We start from the raw sequence: 23,004 nt of genomic DNA, 5'->3' as shown, positions 1-23,004 counted from the left end.
TCTTTCAAAAAAAACTAGTTAACAACTATTCTAAAGTTATTTCAAGTGTCTGCAGTAGAAATACCAAAACCATGTAAAAAAACCTACCTATTTTATGCTATTTTTACTAGACTGAAATTCAGACTAATTTTCTTATAATTAAGGAGAATTTCAAATTAACTTGAAACCAATTGTTGACTTTATGCCTTTTTAGCATGGAAGTTAGTCATCTCCCACCTTTCCATAGGTGGTTCTATTTAATTTCACTGCAGCAGACAAAAATAGTAAATACTGTTACAATATTTAAATGTATGAAAATGTTAGCATGGAATATTATTCTGAAATTTTCAGGAAATCTGTCCTGGAAAGCTCTCAGAAGCAAGATGCATTTTTCTGCTCTCAGAATATATTGTATTAATTGTATTAATGGAATATATAGGAAAACATATTCTAACTGCAATAGAAATAAAACCCACCCACAACTTTGATTTTAACATTATTAAAGTCCCAGTAAAAAAAAAAAATGGAAAAGAAGGAAATCTACTGATAAAGAAGCTAGGACCTGAAATTTTAATTAGCATAAGCTAGCATCACTGGCAAACAAGGAATAAAAATGTGGAATTTGTTAGGTCAATTATGATATTACTCATTATCACTACTGCAGTTAGGGATGAGGTGGCAAGACATGACTGCCTAGTCTAATTTAAATTTTCATCTTTTCATTCTTCTTTAATTTTACTTTAATGTAGTGAGGCCTGGCATGCTCAAAACATTTACACTATTCTGGAAACAGTCTATAGGAGATATGAAACTAATGATCCAAACTGAAAGGAGTATCTGTTAAATGGGAACATAAGTTGAGCCAAAATACATTATTACTACACTGTATATATTATATGCCAAAAGGGTCAAGTTACTCCAAAGAACTGGCATAGATAGAAAGATTGGATTCTTTTTTTTTCCCCTGTTATCCAGCTATTTTTACCTAAGCTTAGTTTGATATAGGAACAGCTCCATTGCATTAGCCTAACGACCCAATTAGCCCATTATTCTGTCTGCAAAAGAGTTGGAAAAGGATACAAAGGAAGGTATTTAAGAGCAGTTCACTTAATAGAATACTTTAAATTACTTCCAAACTTGTTTAGCTCATAGTGGTACCCATGGAAAATCTTTTCTGTAGATATAAGACTTTTATGAATATTAATATCATATTGAAATGAAGCTGCTGATGCAGAAGCTTTGAAAACTTTAAACTACAGTAATTATACAGCCTCATCAAATATAAAAATCCGGATATGGCCCATTAGGTGTTGGCCAGGTACATATAGATGTCAGTGGGGGATAACACACAGGCACTAACCATGTGAAAGAGAGTAGCCCTGAAGAGACTGAGAGAGAAAGCAAGAAGAGCTATCTGTCAAGATCCCAATTGTCCCACTGTAAAATCAGCACCTAACTCATAATTTGTTCCATTTCGTCAATTAGTGAGCAATTACCCTAAACACTGATGTGAGGTTTCAAACTTTTTACAGATTGTTATGTTTTGCTATACTTGTATGGTAACATATAGCAAGTGGGCAAAAAAATAGTCTATTGTCCTTCTGTCCTCTGCAGTTGTCTTGATCCATAAAGCAATAGCTCATGTAACACTTCTGATCTTCCTCATGTTCTGGTTTGGCAGATCTCTGTCTCACCTCCAGAGTATCTACCATCTTGAGAAGGTCTAGAAGACTCAGGTGCCTCTCATAAGGAATATGCTACACACTTTGCCTATCCTCATCACCCTTTCTTGAACTCTTTCTAAGTTTTATTTTATCTTTTCTGAAATGTAATTCTTATTGAGAACTGCATTTGGTAATCAAAGTTCAGAAAAATCATATAAACTCATATAACGAAAAAATTATGTTCTTATTTTGTTTTCTAATTCCTAAGACTCAGTTCATTGTTTTTGTCTCTAATTAGCAGTTAACTGACTATAACCAACAATCTTGCTCCTGTGTGATAGTGCTCAGCTTAAAGATCAGTATTTTTTAAATGATAATCAGAATATTTTATTTTCTGTGTATCTCACATTATTTTTATCTACACTAAATTTCATCTGCTGTTTGGTCAATTTTCTTGAGTACTCTAGAGAGTGTTTGAAGATATTTATACAATGTTTAGATGTAAAATCAGCTGTTTCTCCTAGGTCATTTCTTTTCTTTAGGTGTACATTTAAATTTATCGGGTAATATTAATGGAAGGATTTTTTATTTTTTTCTCTGGACAGACAAGGATCTAATTTGTTTAGACTAAGCCGCAGTCATCATTTTTCCCATTCATCAGGTAATACACTTTGTTTTGTTTTGATGGTTTGAACGATGTGTTGCCTTGTCAGTGTTTACTAACAGCAGCCACAGCCAATATTTGAAATATTTGTTGCATACATATGACCTGCTATTACAAATCATGCAATTTGTTAAGATACCAATTATGTTACTCATTAGCATTACAACATTTAAGAAGAGTAGTCAGGAATGTTGAGTTTGCTTCCAGAAGAGGTCCGTTCTTAGTGGGGTTAGTTTCAAGATCAGGCTCTGATTTCTATCAGTGCTCTATAGAATGACCCCAGTGTTTTTCTGGTGAAGCAAAGGGTGAAATCTATAAAGAATTTCCTCCTAATGTCTAACCTAAACCTTCCCTGGCACAGTTTAAGACTGTGCCCTTTTGTCCTACTGCTGGTTGACTGGGAGAAGAGACCAATGCCTACCTGGTTACAACCTCCTCTTAGGTAGTTGTAGAGAGTGATGAGCCTCCTCTTCTCCAGGCTAAACAACCCCAGCTCGCTCAACTGCTCCTTGTAGGGCTTGTGCTCCAGTCCCTTCACCAGCCTCGTTGCCCTTCTTTGGACACTCTCCAGCACCTTAGTGTCCTTCCTAAACTGAGGGGCCCAGGCCTGGACGCAGTATTCAAGGTGCAGCCTAACTAATGCTGAGTGCAGGGGCAGAATCACTGCCTGGTCCTGCTGGCCACACTGTTCCTGATACAGGCAAGGATGCCATTGGCCTTCTTGGACACACTGCTGGCACAACTTCCTGTTGATTGGAACCCCTAAGTAGCTCTCTGCCTGGTCACTCTCCAGCCACTTGTTCCCCAGCCTGTTGCGCTGCAGGGGATTGTTGTGGCCAAAGTGTGGGACCTGGTACTTGATCTTATTAAACATCATACCTTTGGATTCAGCCCATTAATCCAGCCTGTCTAGGTCCCTCTGCAGAGCCCTCCTAGCCTCCAGCAGATTGACACCATCTTGGTGTCATATGCAAATTTGCTGATGGTGGACTCAATCCCTTCATCCAGATCATCAATAAAGATATTACACAGGACTGGGCCCAACAGTGATCCCTGGGGGACACTACTAATGACTGGATCTAGTCCAATCACTCTGCCATGGGTAGGTTACAGTTTCACTAGATCAGGTTGCTCAAAGGCACATCCAAACTGACCTTGAACACTTCCAGGGATGAGGCATCCACAGTTCCCCTGGGCAATTTATTCCAGTATCTCACCACCCTCAGCATAAAAATGTTTTTTCTTATATCATCAAGTAAATCAGTATCACAAGATGGCTCTGCAGTCTTCCATCTGTTATTAAATGGATAAGCTTTTATCATCAGCAGGCTTTGTTATCTCAGTATTTTCTGAGTTGAGGGTTGTTTGTTGGTTTTTTTACTTTTTTTCCTAGCTAATTTTCCTAACTAGGAATATAGTAAAACCTCCCAGTAGAAAACGCTCTGTCAAAATTTCAATGTGAAAGCTGTAATTTATCCTTAGCCTTTGCTTTGCATCTTTTCACCATAAGACTAACATTCTGTAGCATCTTTGTCTCCTTAAAAGCCTTTATGTCTGAAAACCTCCTAAAACCATTGTCAATTTTTGTTTTCAAGAATATTAGATTACTTTATCTGCGTATACACCAATTCCTTAAACAAACAAACTGTAATAGATTTGTCAGGCATGAATCTGACCCAAATAGGATTAGATTTAAAAGCCAGCCTAGATTTCCTTTTAAGGAAGAAGACACCCATCTCTGTGTTTTATCAGAACTCAGAAAAAGAACTAAACCATAGTGACTCTATGGAAAAAAATTCTAATTTGCTGATTTTAAAAGCCCAAGTTAGCTTTGCAATAATATATAGGCAACAGTCTGCTTACTTGGATTAATTCAGGGAGTTTCACTAAGATCCATCAAACTGGAATGTAAGGATCTGTAAACTTTTTAGCAGAGAATTGTCTGGGTTTCAGAAGAAGACAATTAAGATCAAGTCCTAATAGATAAGTCAATATCCACATGCTAGATCAATAGTACCTATATACCTCATAGGTATATAATGCATCTGAGTTGAAATTTAAATCTTTTGAAGCAGGTAATACTGTTGTAAAAATTATGAAGTTGGCATTCTGTAAAATCTCCCGTCGGCTGCAATACACTCTGTGAGCATAAAACAGACAGCTTATAGTCATAGAAGCCAGAACAGTAATACCACAGAAGCCAAGCATATTGCATTAGCAATGAGGAAATTCATAATGGCTTATTCTTTACAGAAGCAAATGCTAATAGACATTGACTTTCTGGTACAAGTTTCAAAGGATGAAGTCATGCAAAAGCTTAATTCTGTAAATTTGTTAAACTGCAAAATGACAAATATATCTTAAATGGCTTCTTAATCACTGAGAAACTCAAGTTCCTCACACTGTGTGAGCCCAGTAATTTTTCAAGTGTCAATCAAAAAAAAAAAAAAAAGTCTGGCTCTATAATACTATCTGTAATACCAGCTATGTTCACTGCAGCACACGTAAATTGTGAGTAACGTTGCTGACTATATGTAAGATGACTCTAGTATCACAAATTAAATAGTCTATTTTGGGGGTTTTTTTGTATCTTCAGAAAGAATAAAGAAGAAATAATAAATTAAAAAATGTTTTAAAATAATATTTTGTAAAGCAGATCAAAGTTACTTCCTGTCTCAACTATTAGAGCTCTTTTTTTGCTACTATGGCAGTTTAGGGAAAGCATTTAGATTTTCCTGACCAACTGGGGAATCATATACTTAAGACTTTCTGGAAGATGACATAAGGAAGAAGTGATTGACCAATACAGGCCCCTTGAATCCAATTAGTGCAGAATGAGTACTCAGAAATGACATCCCAGATATAAATCAGATGTGTTAATTAGACTAGCATGGGGATTATGTAAATAAATATAAGCTATTATTATGTGCTACACAGGAAAAAAAAAAAATCTGAGATCATGCATTCTTTCAGCAATTAATTACTTATTGTAAAGAGTAAAAGTTTGTGAAGTGGAAATCTTAGGAGCTGCAGACCACCAAAAGCTGTATTCTAAGAGCCACTAGCTGACTGACCTTTTCTTTGCAACTGCCTGTGTCCTTGCAATATTTTTTTATAAGGTCTGTGAAGTGAAAGATTAAAAACATATTTTCTGTTGGATTCATAAAAGTGATGCAAAAAAATGTAGAGTATGAAATTTTCACCAGTGTTAAAAGTTATGAAACTATTACCAAGATATTGAAAACTACTGCCATTTTTTTAATCACTGAACACCAAGGAAAAGCAGGCAATGAAAGAGGTGTAAACTTACAACAAACTTTCAGTAATGTGCGGCCTAAGAAACATTAAGGGATATACTTCCCATATGCGGCCTATTTAAGAAGAAAGGCAGTCATCTTACACATAGTCAATAACTAAATGGTTTGAGGTAAATATTGTCTATCTAAAGAAGACCTGTTAGAGATATTCATTTCTAAAATTCTTGAATTATCTGTTAATAAATGCATTTTATAAAAAATTAAAATAAATGTGTTGTAAGGAAAATCAAGTCTTCTTTCAGATAGCCTTGAAATATGATTGCAAGTGCAATTTTGCTTCTAAAATTAGAAAGGGCTTAAACATTATAACATATGCACCAATATTTGTGTTCACTTGAAATAGCATTAACTGAATCCAAGGAAATTCTTACATAGTTAAAAGCAGGTTTTTGTTTCCTCTGCATGTTTCTCTCATTTTCTTTCACTCTAGTGTGAAAATAGCACCCAAATAAAAGGCATCCAAATGGAAAAATAAATATAACTGCCAATCAGATATTTTGACAGCAGTGCAATTTTTGAAAGTGATCTGCTTTTCTAAGCTGAAAGAAAATTTCTGATTTAACTGACCTATTGTTAAGATCTGAAATGGCAAAGCCTACCTCTACAGGTCATTTAGTCTATTTGACTCCCAGATCAGCATCACTTCCGAGAAAATGTTTTTCAGATGAAAAATTATGGTGAGATTTCACTGCTGGTGGTTCTGAACTCTTGTTTTGTTTTGTTTTGTTTTGTTTTGCTTTGTTTTGTTTTGTTTTTTATGCTGTGGCCCCTAGTGATCTGGCTTCTCCACAGAAATATTCCTAGGCTAATATGTCTGTAAGGTGTGCACCAGTAGTCAACTTCATATATACTTTATGCTAAATGTGTAAATACCCTTATAGAAAGACGAAAAAAGTCAGTGCTACATGTCAGAGGCTGCATGTTCTTCTGTGCTCTGTTCTTCAAAAGGCACAGACTTCAAACAGCAAGCAGGTCAGGCTAACTTCTGCGAGGTGTTTTCAGCAACACCACTCTGCACAGTGAACCGTGTTTAAACATATTTTGACAATATTTGCAGCTGTAGAGTTAAATCATGTTGATTATTTATTTATCTTCAAAGGGTTGTGCAATATCTGTCACCAAGGATGTTAGCACAACTGTTATTTACCAGGCCTCTCAGTATGAGCCCTCTACTGCTCTCAGCTTCTACAGATTGCAGTAACATACTTTCTTGGAATTAAGCAGATGTGACCAGACCATGTGTGCTTTAATCTCATTCATATTAAAGTGGTGGTTTAGCTTTGAAGAGATCTTACTGGTTCCTAACATCTTTAACAATATAGAAGATTCAAGACTTCTCTGAAATACAGAGACTTATGCTGGTAAACCAAGTGCTTAAAGGCATTTTATAAGCAAGGTTAAATATAGAAAGAACTTTTTTTATAGGGAATTTAGAGGGTGCAGAGGCAAATCTCACAGGACATTCATTTGCCTGACCTATAAATATGTAAAAATAAATCTCAAGGTATTTTCATATGATCACAGAAAGGGCTGAGGTAGGAGGGGAGTTCTGAGTCACCTGGTTCAACCACCCTCCTCAAGGTCCATCTGGAGCCAGTTTCCCAGGACGATATCTAGACAGCTTTTGACTATCCAAGGATGGAGACTCCACAACCTCCCCGGGCAACCTGTGTCAGTGCTAAGTCAGCTCTTTCAGTTTCCTCATAAAGACAGGCTTCAGCACCTTCATCATCTCTGTGGTCCTTTGTTGGACTCTCTCCATATGTTCATGGCTGGTATGGCCTCATCAATGCTGAACAGAGTGGAAAGATCATTTCCCTCATCCTGTTGGCAATATTTTGCTTGTGGCCTGGACAGAAGTGTCTGGACAGCACCACTACAGAAAGGGAACTGGGGGTGCTGATATATGAGCCAGCAGTGTACCCTGGAAGCCAAAAAAGAAAATCACATGCTGGGGTGCATCAAACACAGAGTAACCAACTAGCTAGGAGCGGTGATTTTTCCCATTTTATTAAACATTGGTGTGGCATCATCTGGATGGAGTACTGTGTGCAGTTCTTAGCCCCTCAATTTAAGAAAGGTGTGTAGGCCTAGAGGAAAGAAATGAAGGTGAAAAAGCTGAAAGGAATATCGTGTGAGGAGGGGGACTTTTTGATTGTCTAGTTTGGAGAAAATAAGGCTAAGGGGCAATCTCATTGCTCTGTACAGCTTCTGGAAAAGAGGAAGTGGAGAGGGAGGTGGTGATTTCCTCTCCCTTGTATTCAGTGACTGGACACGGAGGATGGCTTAAAGCTCTGCCAGGGGAGGTTCATACTGGACATTAGTAAGCATTTCTTTACAGAGAGGGTAGTTAAATACTGACTTCCTAGAGAGGTGGTTGATGCCCCAAGCCTATCTGTTTAAGAAGCTTTTGCACAATGTCCTTAACAACATACTTTAACTTTTGGTCAGTCCTGAATTGGTGGGGCAGTTGGACTAGATAGGCATTTTAGGTCCCTTCCAACTGAAACAGAGTATTCTACTCTTTTCTAGGTATTTACTGTTTGAGTACATCCCTAGTTAATGGCTTGCAACTAGACTTTGTTCCAGTGACCACCACACTCTGGGCCTGGCTGTTCAGGTAGTTAGTCTGCTCATCCAGCCCACATTTCATCAAAATCTCTATGAAGTTCTTATGCCACACAATTTTGAAAGCCTTACTGAAGTTTACAGTATCTTTTGTCCTCCCATAGTCTACCAAGCCAGACATTTAATTGTAGAACTTCATCAAGCTGGCCAAGCCTGCTTTCCCTTGCTGAAGCCAAGCTGACAACTTCTGATGATTTTCTTATTTTTCACGTGCCCAGAATTAGCTGTCTCTTTGCCTTCACAGGGAAATTAGGCTGCCTTGCCTGTAGTTTGCTGGGTTCTTTGGTCTTTATGAAAATAGGAGTGACATTTTCTTTCCTCCAGTCTTCAAGCACTTCTTCCAAACTCCATGATCTTTCTCAGATTACTGAGTGGCTTCTTAATGACATCAGCCAGCTCCTTCAGCAGCGATGAGTCTTCCTAATTAAACCACTGGGAAGAAGGCATTCAGTACATCAGTCTTTTGCATGTACTGTGTCACCAGTGAAGCAACAGATGACTCATTTTTCCTAGAACTTCTTTTGTTACTTATGTACTTTTAAAGCCATTCTTGTTGCCCTTGACATTCCTTGACAGGTTCAATTCCAAGTGGGTTTTGGCTTTCCTAACCCCATAAGTGTACTGCATGCTTGCTTCCTCTTGGTTTACCTGTGTCTGCTTCTACCCGGTTTATACTCCCTTTTTACGTTTGAGTTTTGTTAGGAGCACTTGGTTCATTCACTTAGGGCTCCTGGCATTTTTGGCTTATTTCTAGTGTGTTCATATGAACTGCTCTTGAAAGTCAGTTATTTTTGTAATCATTCTCTCTTTTTTTTTTTTTTTTTTTTTAGTCAGGATTATATTTTATATTATATGAAGTCTGGTTTTCCATCAAAATATATTTTATCTTCTATAAGATTAAAATCAAAAGATACAATGAAATATTTTGATTCAAGTCACTTGGACATTAATTGTGTTTCATGCATGGCTATAGGCCTCAAGAGTTATTACTCAAATGACTCATAAGCCTTTTCTTTCCTAAGGGTCAAATTTTGTAACTGGACAATTCATATAAATTCTCTTTAATAGTCATGAAGCATAATTTTACCTTCTGCTGTTCAACAAAATAATCTCTTCCTTTCTAAATTCTGTCCTTGGAGAATGTTGCATGAGTGCAAATGAATCCTGAAAATCCTGTTCACTACAATACACTGATCTTATTGAACAAAGTCTTGATCAGAAATCAAGCATTCCACTTTGTTTTTTCTGCTGGAAAACTAAGCTAAAGTTATTTGAAAAGTATATAGAGCATTACATCAGATCAAATGTATTTTGATAGACATAGAGAAAAAGAAACTAGTAGTCTTTTTTTGTTGTTTTTTTTTCTTATTTGTTGAAAATTCTTGCCTATAGTCCAGTAGTGCTGAAATACAGATAACAGACAAAAAAACCTGTTAATACTGCTTATTATTTACTATCATACAGAGTAAATTTTTGACAATTTATGGGAACATATAGCAAGTCTGATCACCTCACTGTTGTGTAATTAACTTCATGTAGAAAATGTTTTCTGTGACAGGTTTTTGCTTGAATAGAAGTGGTTTTTTTTTGCGTGAATAAAGTTTTCAGTGGTTTGGGGGGGGGGGTTTGGTTTGTTGTTGTTGTTTTGGTTTGGGTTTTTTGGTTTTTTTGTTTTTGTTTTTTTTTTTGAGAAGTAACAAATATTATTTGAAAAGGTATTTAGAAAGTAGAACCCAGGTGGTTTCTTTCATGAATGCAAGTAAGAGAATTCTTATCTGTTTCCTTAGAGATTTTTTAGTGAATTATACAACAATATAGGCTTCATGAAGAAAGCCAACTTAATTTAGATCTCATTCTTTGCCCTCTGTCTCCTGGCCTTTATTTCCTACTGAGAGTGGTGCAGTTCTCTACTGATTCACTTACAGTGCTGTGATGTGGGCTGCAAAGACAACCAGAGCACAGAAAACATTAATATAAATTCTGTCAGAGGGGAGAGTCAAAATGGCAGATTACTTTCAGTATAAATCATATTGGTTCTTACCACTGATAATTAACAATATTAATTTTAGTAATGATTATCCAAGCAAGCTAAAATGTAGCCACCCAATATCCCTATGAGATTTTAGACTGGTTTCGACCTGATTATTATGGATTTTCCAAAGCTACATCAGTATTATCAGCATTCTGTGGTTTGCATGCACCTCTAACAGTAATGTTTTACTACAAAGTAAAAACCCTTCACATAGCTCCTGAAAATCAAATACAGTCAAATTGCTCAGAAATTGTGACCGACTTAAGAATTCTGTCAATAAAAGCTAACTGCAAACATAATTGCTGAGTCTCTCAGGTTCACGACCACATCTAAACAGTATAAATGATAAAAGTGTAATACCAATGGATCTACTGAAAGTGTCTTTACTACAATAATTTGCACATAATACACTAATACGTCTTTCTATTAACATTGTGTATGGAAACCGAAAAAAAATATTAATTTACCATATTATAACAATAAATGTTTCCTTTGACTTCTTCTTATTGCCACAGCATATTCAGTTGATATAGGAACTGGGGCATTCATATTCTTTCTTGGTGTTTGTGGAAATTACACGTAAGTATTAGATAATGAGAGTCACATGGTACAGGACCTCCAAATGATAGCTGTTTGAACAGCAGCTACTTTTTCTGTCAGTGCCTCTTGTAGACTAAACCCAGGAATTTCTTTCCTATCTAACATGCAAACTGCATAATTGATGATAAGGTTTTGAGCAACCTCAAACTTTGGCATTTAAGTATGTGATTTAGAATGTCTGCCTGGATCATTCGATCACTGGAAACAATGTTTAGTGAATAGGATATTAATTACTTCACTTTACACATACTCACGTACTTCAGAAAGGGATGTTGTAGTGTTTCTAAACATCATAGAATCTGTCAGAATAAACATTTTCAAGGGCTTGCTATAGAGTTCTCTTCTTTTTTCTAAACATTTGTCGCATTAATATCAGCTGAGCTCATTTTCTCCAACAGATAAATAATGAATTGTTATTAAAGCCATACATTTCAGTATAGTTAATGGGTACTAATTATTGTATCACCTCCTCTGATTATGACATTGCTAATAGAATAGAATATTTTATTGAATAAAACATCTTCTTTCCTTCACTGCCTTATACCTCCTGTCCCTTCAGCTCTGTTTCACTCATGTCCATGCTAGTCACCTTTATGTTCCTAAAGAAAGAACTTTTGGGATTAGTGTTTTACTTGTTTTATTAGTGTTTGGAAGATACTGGTGACAAACATTGTGTCCCTGTCCTCGCCCCCCCCCCCAGGTAAATTTCTTTATAATAATCTTCTGTGACTATACAGATGAACATTTATAGAAAGCTAGTTTGTGTTCTGTCCTTGTCTACAAGAGCTTTAGGGAGATGTAAACAGTGTAGGAATTACATATTCCTGACATCATAATGATGGAACTCCCCCCTCTCACTGGAGCTATATGGAATGAGTTCTGGGGACTGAAAGAATAGAAACTATAAAAACTTTGCACATGACCATGGAAATAGGAACAGTATTCTTAATACAGATATTCCTCAGAGAAAACTTTCATCTTGAACATATATCACTAGTCTCTCCTCTGTCTCTTTGTTTAAACTTAAGAGAAATACTTATTGAACATACAACATTTTCAAGTGTTCTAATTTACCCAAGGTCACTTTAGTAGATAAAAAAAATTAAACCATACACAATGACATGCTGCTTGATTATACTTTTAACATCTCATCAGTGCTCTTTAGTGACCTAAATTTTTCCCTACCTGTTCTTAAGTTATAGCTCCCACTGTTTTGCTTTCCATACTTTGAGATTTTGTTTAATTATATTGCCATTCAGTCAGAGAGGAAGGAGTAGGAAAGGTGAATAAAACAACAGTCCCTGATAATCATGAAGACATGATCTACATTTCCTCCTTGACATGTCTGCTAATATATTCATACAAAATGGGCAGAAACCTATAGGGGTGTGGTGGTTTTAATCTAGGCCTTCCCTGGTTACCAGTTTGTAACCAAGGAAGGGGCAGTGTTCCCAGTATTCCATACGATTTTTACGTAAATCGTGGTATAAATAAGAGGGGAGGAGTGGCATTCGTTCTTCTTCTCTTCCGCCGGAGTTCGGGAACAGTAAGTCCCTGCGTTGGTCTCGCTTATCTAAGGCTGAGGCCTGCAGCATCCACTGGCCTGCCACGTGGAAGCTTGGAGAGTGCTGGCCGTGTCTGCCAAGCCTGCTTTCTAAGGGGCGTGGTGAGATTTGTTTTACTAGTTATTTTACTAGTTCTCGGGTTTGATTGCGCATATCTATTCGGTGTCCCTTTTTGTTTCCTTTTGTCCCTTTTTTCCCCTTTCCCTATCCCTTCGGGGGGTGTTTGGATTCCTGTTTGCTGTGTACATAGCATCTTAACTGTAATATACATAAAATATATTTTTTTATATAACTAGCTTGGTTTTTGGGTTCTTCAATTTGCATAGTTTTTTTCCTTTGCCCTGGGGGAAGTAGAAAGGGGGGGAAGAGAGGGGCTGCTACTGGGGGGTTGGGCATTTGGCAGGGAGCCAAGTCCGAACCATCACAAGGGGAAAAAATGTGGTTAGCAGTACCTTTTTTTGCCTCCATGCTTGTAATCCCACAGCTTTTCAGAGACAAAAGTGATGAATTACTATCAACACAAGACAGCTTTTTGATGTGTCCTCTTGTACATGAAAAACTGGGCTAAGACCACCTAAAGTCATTTCTCTAGAGATTTTGAACAAGTATAAAAAATGGTTTTGTTTTGGACTTGGTAGGCCTCAGAAATGAAAATGCCAGTATGTCGAGGACAACACATCAATCTAATTTGCTACCTGAATTCCCAATCCTATTCTGTACCTACTGAAATTGCTGCACAGTATGCGATACAACAGCCATATTCTACTACTAAGCTGTAGTTCTTTTTAGGAAGTGAGAGTTTTTAAGAAAACTTTGATTGTATAGGCTGTAGGTGCAAACAGCTAGTGAAATACTCATTTATTAATTTTAAATTCATGCAGGGAACATATTTAATTAAAAAAGTGACAAAATGGAATGAGAAATTATAGTTAAATCACTCAATGCCATCAAATAGCATTACATTTTTTTAATCACTTGCTAAAGAATAATTTGATATTTTTCAATGAGATTATTCTGCTTTGTTATTTTTCTATATAAGACAAGAGCAAAAGCAAATGTAAACTAAAAGTTCAGTTAAAGTAGCTTACAGGCAAGAAGTTTGGGAAGCTGTGGGCATGTGCAAATATTGTTTTCTTCTTACTTTCTTCCACCTGAATGACAAGAATGATTTCTGGTACCTTCTGATTAGAATAGATATATTGAAAGTAGGATTTTCCAGAGCACACAGGGTCAGAATAGAAAAGGAATTTCTAGAGCACAAAAAGGTTACACAGTTTCTAATTTCTATATATAGATTATTTGGATATAAGAAACATTTCCATCCATATTTTGTAATGCTTTGAGAATTAGTAAAAGCCTAGGCTTCCTTTATTTAAATATGTTTTTAAAATCTTCTTTTCCTGAGTACTTGATAGCATTCATCATTAGCTAAGCTAATGGAGTGACAATATACATATACAACTCATGATCGATCCTAATAAAATCCTGCATCTGTTTATTTTCTTTTTCGAAGCTTTCTTATAATCCAGCTTCAGTACACTGAAGGTATTCCCAGTCTTTGGTATTGATAAAAACTTCAGTTATTTCTTTATGATTATTTCTTTGCATGTGAGGATGTGCAGGGTGAGATATATAGTTTAATTAAGAATGTTGATGCAATTTTTAACTTGAAGTGTTTGCATTAATCCAGCTCCACTAAAATGAAATTACACTAACTTATATTTTCTTTTATACTAACTTTGCGCTACACCATAATATATGCAAAATGTTGCATAGAAAGACTACATTTTATTATTATTTCCTTGTGTCATAATTAGCCATCAAGTTATTCAGGAATGTTGCTATTAATATCTGAAAACCATAAGTAGAAGTAAGACTATCAACACATGATACAGCATAGGCTAAAGTTAGACCGGATCATTTTTATCTTATCAATCCACTGAGGAAATATTGATCTTTGGTGAAGTGAATAAGAAAATTTGTTATCCAACAGGATAAGTATTGACTTCAAATATTGGCCTGCTGGGGGAAAACATTTCTTCATACTCACTGAAATACAAAGAACACGTGCAACTGAGCTTGGCTGTTATCTATCATAAAGATTAATACCAGGCCTTTGTGGGAGATCCCATACAGCAAGTTATTCTAGAAAGCATGGCACACATGAACATTGTAGCATGAATCCCACTTCTGAGGAAGGATTTCTTGCAATCAGCTGAAGGCTCTTCTGACCATAAGTAACATGGAAACTACTGAAAAACTCTGAGTTGTACAAGATGAACAAAAATTCTAAGTCAAATAATTAATAGATGATTGGTATAAGCATACTGGTAAATGCAGACTACTACAAAATAGGAAGATGTCAAAAACAGGCTTTATGTCACAGCATTGCTTCCAGCCAACGAAGAGAATAGTTATCCTTTAGTATTGAAACTTAAAATTCTAACAATGTGAACCCAAATAACTTTATCAAAGAAATTAAACTGTATAAAACGTGTACATTTCCTATAACTATTAGAATGAATGAGTTGTAGTCTCAGCTTGCCTAAATGAATATATCCATGACAAACCATATTACCTTTTCAGATATTCTGACACACAGCTAAGCAACAAAAAATAACAACGATAAAAGAGTTGTATTTAGTTAGCTAGGTTATTAGTCAATAGATTATGAAGAGCTCAACTACTTAAATTCCTCTAAGGAATCTAAGCTGCTAAATTGAGACATAAGTGTAAACTGGAAGTCTTTATATCCACTGAAATGCTGAAAATCCCTTCTCCTCTGTAGCTCACTGGAGCTACTTCTTTACAAGAATTTGATATTCCACTCCAGATCCTTCAAAATCCATAAATGTATGCGTCTGCTATAGTTTTTAATAAAAATTAGATTTAGTAAAGCTTGAAAAACAAACTAATATTATCAGTAAAAATTCCCCTGCAGATGAATACTAGACATCTATCCCTTGAGCTGCTTTGATTCATATAGCAGAGGTTGCATTTTTTAACATACATTGTCCTCACGCACTCAAGCACAACCAAATTCTACACAGAGTATGGTGGTAGCAGCTGGAATCAGGCTTCTCTTATAGAGGGGGCAAAAAGTCAGAGTTACTCTGTTTTCTGAGACATTTTAAGTCTCTATCTTTCACCACCCTAGAGACAGTTTTAACTATCAAGCTAACATGTTGATATATATTTTTTCTGGTTAAAGCCTTATTTTATGAGGCAATGAGTTGCTCTTGTATGCTGCTGAGATGCCACAACATCAGTCAGAGTTCAAAATATTCCAGCAGCTGACAACAGATACTCAGAAACTCTCCAACTGGGATAGAATTTCAGCTCCTGTTTACAGAAATGCCTGTGTGAGTTAAAGCAAATTACTCGTCACACAAAACAAGCAGTTTTCTTGCTGTGAAAAACAGATACAAATAGGAACCTCATATAAAATCACTCTTGTGTATGCACACGTGAGTCTTTATTCTCTAAGCAAAACTGCTTGAATGGAATAGGACCTGGATTGGGTGAAACAGTATATTTCTTTAGATGAGATTTAAAATTTCCATTGAGAACACAGATAATCCAGTTATCTGCTTTACAAGTACATTATTCATTTGATCAAACTACTGCATGCTTAAGGATATACATAATAAATTTATAGGCAGACACACATCTTCATAGCTCACTGAGTTCACATCTTTCCTTTCACATCCAATTTATCATCTGAACCTATACATGTGCAGAATTATTTGCTTTCTTATTCTGAGATGTACCAAAGAGTAAAGAGTTTTATACAGCAATGATAGTTGTGGATTTGTGTCTCCTGACACATTCCATAGAGTAACTTTGAGTACAGATGAAGCTTGGTAAATAATTTTAATAATTACTGTATTCACAACAGATTTTGTCTAGGACTCATTCAGCCCGCAGCATGGAAACATTTTTCCACTGTATATTTAATATTCTACATTGCCATTTGTAGCATCTGAGGTCCCATTAAAAGCTTCTGAGAGTCTTTACATTTTCTGCAGAAATAAAGGTAATGTCTTGCTCTTCTGTTTTGAAGATAACCTTCCTAAAACAGGCTCAAAATTCAATAACCCTTATTTAGATAAGAAGTCCTGCTGAAATCAATGGAACTAAGTAGTAACTAAGTCATAATAGGCTTATTAACATTCCACCTAATCAATAAATGTTGATAATTTTTTTTTTTAATACTTGAAGGAAATAAATCGTCATAAATTTGAGTTAAAAAACCAAATTTTACCTTACAGGTGAACAGAAGAATATAATGGCAGCTCTATCTCCAATCTGAAATACACCAAAGGCAACCTTCTGTTGGTTCAAAGAAGAGAGGCAGCACTGCACACGTGGGGAGAGTGTGGGAGAATGAGGCTTAAATTGAGTCTTTTCAGGCAGAGCAAAGTGTGAAAATTGGGACCTGAAAGTAACAATTGTAAACAATGGCAAATGCTGTCAATTTTCTGTAGAATTAGAAATTTTGAATTACTAATATTATGCTGCATCTTAACTGAACAAGACACCTCATTTTTCACACCTTATACTACAGACTTGAAGCACTTTAACACATTTCTATATTCTAAGTGGCCCCAGTAACCCATCAACCCCAGCAATTCTGACTTGGGAAAGCTGGGGGCAAGAGCTGTAACCCTTTCCTCAATACCAACTGGAGCTGCAAGCAGACACCTGAAGAGAAACAGTGCAAGATTTATCCATCCACAAGAGAACTACTTGGAAATGCGTAGTTGCTTTCCTCCCCTACGCCCATATATAAAACCAAAATTTGCTATGTGCTTGAAGTGCATCTAGTCAGAGCATCTGAATTATGCATTGGGACAAATCAAGGAGTTTCGGAAAATGAGAAGGTGAAACTTTTAGTATCAAATTCAGCAGTTTGAAAATTTGGCTCCAACACCCACTAGCTAAATATAGTAAATGCAGAAGCATCAGACAATGAGTCTGATCCAATTGCCTGGGAAATCAATGAGTGTCTTCCTTTTGACTTCAGCTGAACTGGCACTAGTCCAACATCATCTCACTCTATCACTTTCTCTCCTAGTCCTCCCTTCCCCTCCCTCGCTTTTCACCTTCTACAGCTTGTCTTCTGTCCTGCACCTTCTGCTGTCAAGAAGTATCATATATATATGAGATGTTAGGTTCTTGTCATTTAACTACACCCATCACGATAACATGCTGAACTGAAACAACTTTGTTTCAGTTAGTTATTTAGTTATGGTGGGGAAAAACCAAATAAACAAGGATTTCAAAGTGTAAGTAAAATGCAGGTATAAAATTATAGTTTGAAAAAAAATTACAAATATGTCATGCAGTAAAGTAAACACACAGTTTTAAAAAGTTTAGGCCTGTTTCTGGGATTCAAATAAGAACACTGCAGGTAAGTACTTGAAAAAACTCTAAGGCCGAGATTACTTCAACATATTGAATGCTTGAATTAGTATCACATAAACCAGTTTGGAAAACATCCAACCACTGGGTAACAGGAGAATTCTCAAGAAAACTGAAATTGTATGCCTTATAATTAACAAAGATCAAATCCTGGAGAGGACAAAGATGTGTCATTCAGAGTCAAAATAATCCATTCATTCCAAAACAAACACTCGGGATAATCAAAACTGGCACATTCTACTGAAATATACAGAAAAAAAATCATTGGATTCTTTTAGAATACAATCCACATTATAACTTAATTGCCTAGGTAACTTTTTAAAACTTAAAATTTGATAGAGGAAAGTTAATTAAATCCTTTAAGAAAAAAAAACCCTCTTTTTTAAAAACAAACAAACAAACAAAAAACCCCACAAAACCACAAAACCAAAAACCCAACACCCATCATGACTAAAAGGACTCTTTAAACCTATGGAACCTAGAATCAAAAGGTAGCTCTAATATAAAATAACTTTTTAATATAACAGTAAATGCTTTGAAAGTATTTCAAAGTACTTTCAAAATACTATAAGTATTCTACTGTTCAAAGAAGTCATTTGCTTTGTTACCCTTAAGAAAACTTTCTTTTCTAGAACAGAAGGGTTTAGTAAAATAAGACTTTCAATTCTTAACATACTATTGTAGTTATGCAGTATATATTAATTACTATAATTTTAAGCCTAAATAAATACAGTTTATCTGCCAGGGCAGTTTTCTTGCAATATTTTTTTACTTTACATATAAATAAAAATCTATTTTTGCTAATTTTTTATCTCATTAAATATTCTACCTTTTATAAGTATGAGACATTGGATTAGTAGGGAAAACTTTCATTCTTCTCAAAGAGTTACTAGCATAACACTGGAAGAATGTCTTAGTTTAGATTTATTCTATTTTAAGTGCAAGCAAAATTTGTCTTGATCATATCAATATTAAGCTCAATTAGTCCAGTAAGGCCAGATCCTTAATACTATCTTTACATATGTCCTACAGACTAATATAAGTTCATTATAAACTATGATAAGTTATTTTTCATTATAAGAAAAAATTTAAGCACTAGCTCATCGGCTTACTTCAATAGCTGGTTATTTCTCAATTTATTGGGAAAAGTGACTTGATGCTGAAATCAGGTTATGGACAGTTACCTTCATATCAAAATACTTATTCTGCCAGAAGAAGAAATAATCATGACCAGTCTCTAGCCCATATTTTAAATAATAATTTTTGGTTTATCATTTATAGTCCACACTTCTTTAGTAGGTTTTGCTTGTTTCAATTTCCTGATTATCTGAAAGCGAAAACAACAAGAACAATAAAACCAAATACGAAAGCACGTCTAACACTCTCAGAACTAAGAAATGTATGAGAAGTGTAGTAGACCTATGAACAAGCTAGAGCAAAAGGAGACATTAAGGTTATTTAGAGACTGCAAGTGATAAATCAGTTTCATCAAGTTTCTGTGATGGAAGAAATTGAAGAGATATCTACCAGTTATGAATAGAATTAAACACATTGAGAAAGTGTGAGGAAATATGTAGCATGGTGGAAAAGCAGCAATGAATAGCTGTTTTAAAAGACACAAATGGTGAGGCTGGTGACTGACACAAATCTTGTTGCTTCCATTTTCTTTGTTTTGTTCTAAACCATTTAACATCTCTAGTGTTCATTGCATCAAGTAATGCTAACTTCTCACAATTTATGAGCCATGGCCATAATCCATATTTTTCCTGCTAAGGAAATAAAAACACTGTCTGCCAACAAATTATATAACCTCACTTACACACACACACCCATTTGGGGCTTAGTTATCATTGCTCATTTAGGGTTTGCATGACATTTTGTAAGGATGTATTTACCAAGATTAATACTGATTTGAATTATCCCATCTACTTTATAAATCATAAAATACTTTAAGTGGTAGAAGATTTTAAGTGCCAGTGCTGACTGTTTTGCTTTAATGTGGATTTGGTCTAAAATCCAATTAGAAAAAGCATCACGAGCATCTCTGCAATAATTACACCACTGTTTTCCATTCTTTGTTAACATTTCAGTTTTAATCCATATCCATAATTTTAATTTAAACTACAAGTAAGCTACATAACCAGCAGAATTGCAAACACATTCATGGCCAGACTGAAGGTACCTGCATTTATATTGCTAAATAAAGAGAGAACCAAGAAGCAATATCAAAGATTGTACCTCTATATTACTTAGTTTGCATAATTGTTATATCTCTCATCTATTCATACTCCACCTGGATTTCTCAAGGGATATCCTCAGGCAGAAGTCAGGGCTCTCATCACTTTGTGAACTGCTCAGAAAAGGCATTATGGATGTGATGGGACAATATTCCAGCAACATCCTAAATGTTTTCCACTCTCATGTTCCACCTGCAACATGCCTATACAGGTAACAACTACCCTAAAAATCACACTGAAGAACACTATTCATATTATTTTGGAAGCTATGACATGATCATACCTATTTTGGAAGCTATGACAGGGTCAGTCTCTGAATCACTATAGTTTGGTTTCATAATCACATTAAACAGCTACCTCTGAATTGTGTTTGTAAGGTGCCCAAATGAGACAGTTAGCTCATTTCTATGGTGCAAGAAGGTGTTGGTTCATCTCAATTTTCATTTACATCCATCTTCCTTCTGCATTGCAACACTGGAGTCTCACACTAGTACCATAATGCAACAGGAGACAAAATAAGTATAGCATCCAAAGAAAAAGATGTCAAACCTACTTGAAAATATGGATATAGTTCATAATTTAAAACTGTACTAAATTTACTGGTACCTCTAGACTACTGTCCATATTTCTTTCACACTGCCATTGACACTGCAAGCCACATATGAGTGTAGGCTTTAGGTAAGGTACACATTTGGAGGAAAAACAAAGGAACAAAAAAAGCTAAATGAATGTAAGACTTAAGTTTCCTTCCTCCAGAAACCATGAAGCAGACCTAGTTGCCAAAGAAACAGTTCCCAAATCTCCCTCACTGGAAAAACTAGCCAGTGTACTTGTACTGGGAGAGAATCACTGCATTTGAGAGCAGAGATGCAGTGCTCAGCAAAGCACTGTGTAAATAGGAGGGTAATGTAAATGCAAATGTAAATGTAAATAAACATGCTGTTACACTCTGGATGTTAAGCTATAAGCTGCCCTGAGTGGTTACATTTTATTTAAGAGTTTTTAAAAGCCTTTTGGTCAGTAATAACCTCGAATTCATGTTTGGAGAAAGAGACACACACTTTCTCTAAGTATTCCTTTAGTTTGGTGAGAAAAATAAGACATTTTGACAAAAACTTTCACAGGAGTGAAATACAACCAAGAAAAAATATTTCACTAAAACATCCATCGCAAAAACCCACGCCTCAGAAAAAAAAAACCACCCACCACAAACAATCAATATACCAGCTTTACTAAAGCACAGTTCATTGGTTTTAAGTTATCCCCAAGAGAAGGAAAGGAGTAAAAGATGAAAAGAGATTAAAAGACTAAAGAAAGAAAGGAGAGAGAGAGAAGGAGAGGAAAGAAAAAATAGTTATTGATAAGATTTGATGATTCACATGATGGAAGCTGCAGAAGAGGATGGGAAGAGAAAGAGACAACTTACATGGAGTCTCATCTATTTATATAGTTTGGGTTTCCCTCCCGGGCAGGATATCTGGTCAGTGCCTTCCAGGCCAGAGTGAGATGTGCTGAAGCCAACCCCAAGCTCCAGTGGTGCACTGTGGGCAGGCTACCAGGAAGGCTTTCTTTGCCTGACAGCCTGGCTACGGGGCCTTCAGCTCTGCCATGTGCTCTCGGGGGCCAGCCCTGGGGCTGCAGGACATGTGCTCTCAGCAGGCCTGCAGGTCTAGGCCAGCTCTTCTCCATACACACACAGACACACACACACACTCACAGTGAGTTGGTTCTGACCCGTATCAACAATCCAGTGAGATTTGGATCCATATCTTACACGGGTACTGAAATTCTCAGAACTGAATTAGAAAACAGTTATGAATTACTCAAATTTGCAACTTTGTGTCACTAGTAAAAATAGAACAGTGAATCTAGTCACAGTTAGTCCTCTTTATTAGTGTGGTGTTCCTATAAATAATGGCAAGCCTCCTGATGCCTTGACCATTGTCCTTATTATTTCATCTGATCACATTTATCATGAGGTACTTATTATTATGGGTAATATGTGTGATTATATTTGCCTGGGAAGGGAGAACAGAATTTATCATCTTGGAATACTTGGATTATCATATTAATTTAAGTTGGAAGTGCAGAGCTGCATCCATAAAATAGTGTTACTTGCAAACTTTTTCTTAGACACGATAATAAACCTGATTGATTACATTTTATAATACCAATAATCTCTGCAGTATCATTAATTAGCACAGTTAATAACTAATTTGCTGGAGCTTTTGACTGCCCTTGGCTTTCCCTCAAGCTGTTCTTAACTGGCCATTACCTGCTGGTTACAATTGATTTCTCAGAGCTCTATTTAAAAGAAATTTTATTTCAATTCAGCACCCACAGAGCCTAATCTTGATTTGGTAAACAAAAACTATTCTCTGCCTTAGCAACAGACCTCTTGTTCCTCATTATCTGTGGTAAATAGTTTCAGGGATGTTTGGGGATGTAAGCTTTGTGGTTAAGGGCTAACACAAAAATCAAACCCCTGCCATTCTTCTAAATTTTCAAGTGTAGGGAAGCCCCAAAAGGAAGAACAATCTATTGACATCTGATGGAAAGAAAAGAGACGAATTAAATGCTCCAACGGCAAACTTTCAACATATTTCTATGCATATATTTTTTTCTTTATGTTCAGAAGCTAGTTCTGCTAATACTATAAGGTAAAGAGACAGTTCTGATCATAACAGGGTGCAGGATAGCAGGAATGATGGCCAATTACATTTGTGCTGAGTGGACAGATAACCTAGGGCAACAGGTTTCTGTAGCAGACCCCAAAAGTTATGGACTTTATTAAAACAAATAAAAAACAAAAACAAAAACAAAAAACCCCAACAAAACAAACCAAAACCAAACAATAAACAAAACCCAAACCCAAACCAAAACAAAAACCAAAA

This window comes from Empidonax traillii, unplaced genomic scaffold, assembly GCF_003031625.1.
Source record: "Empidonax traillii isolate 1590-97213 ecotype Southwest subspecies unplaced genomic scaffold, ASM303162v1 scaffold265:size1167950, whole genome shotgun sequence".
In the NCBI taxonomy this organism is placed as follows: domain Eukaryota; kingdom Metazoa; phylum Chordata; class Aves; order Passeriformes; family Tyrannidae; genus Empidonax; species Empidonax traillii.
This window is presented reverse-complemented; position numbering follows the sequence as displayed.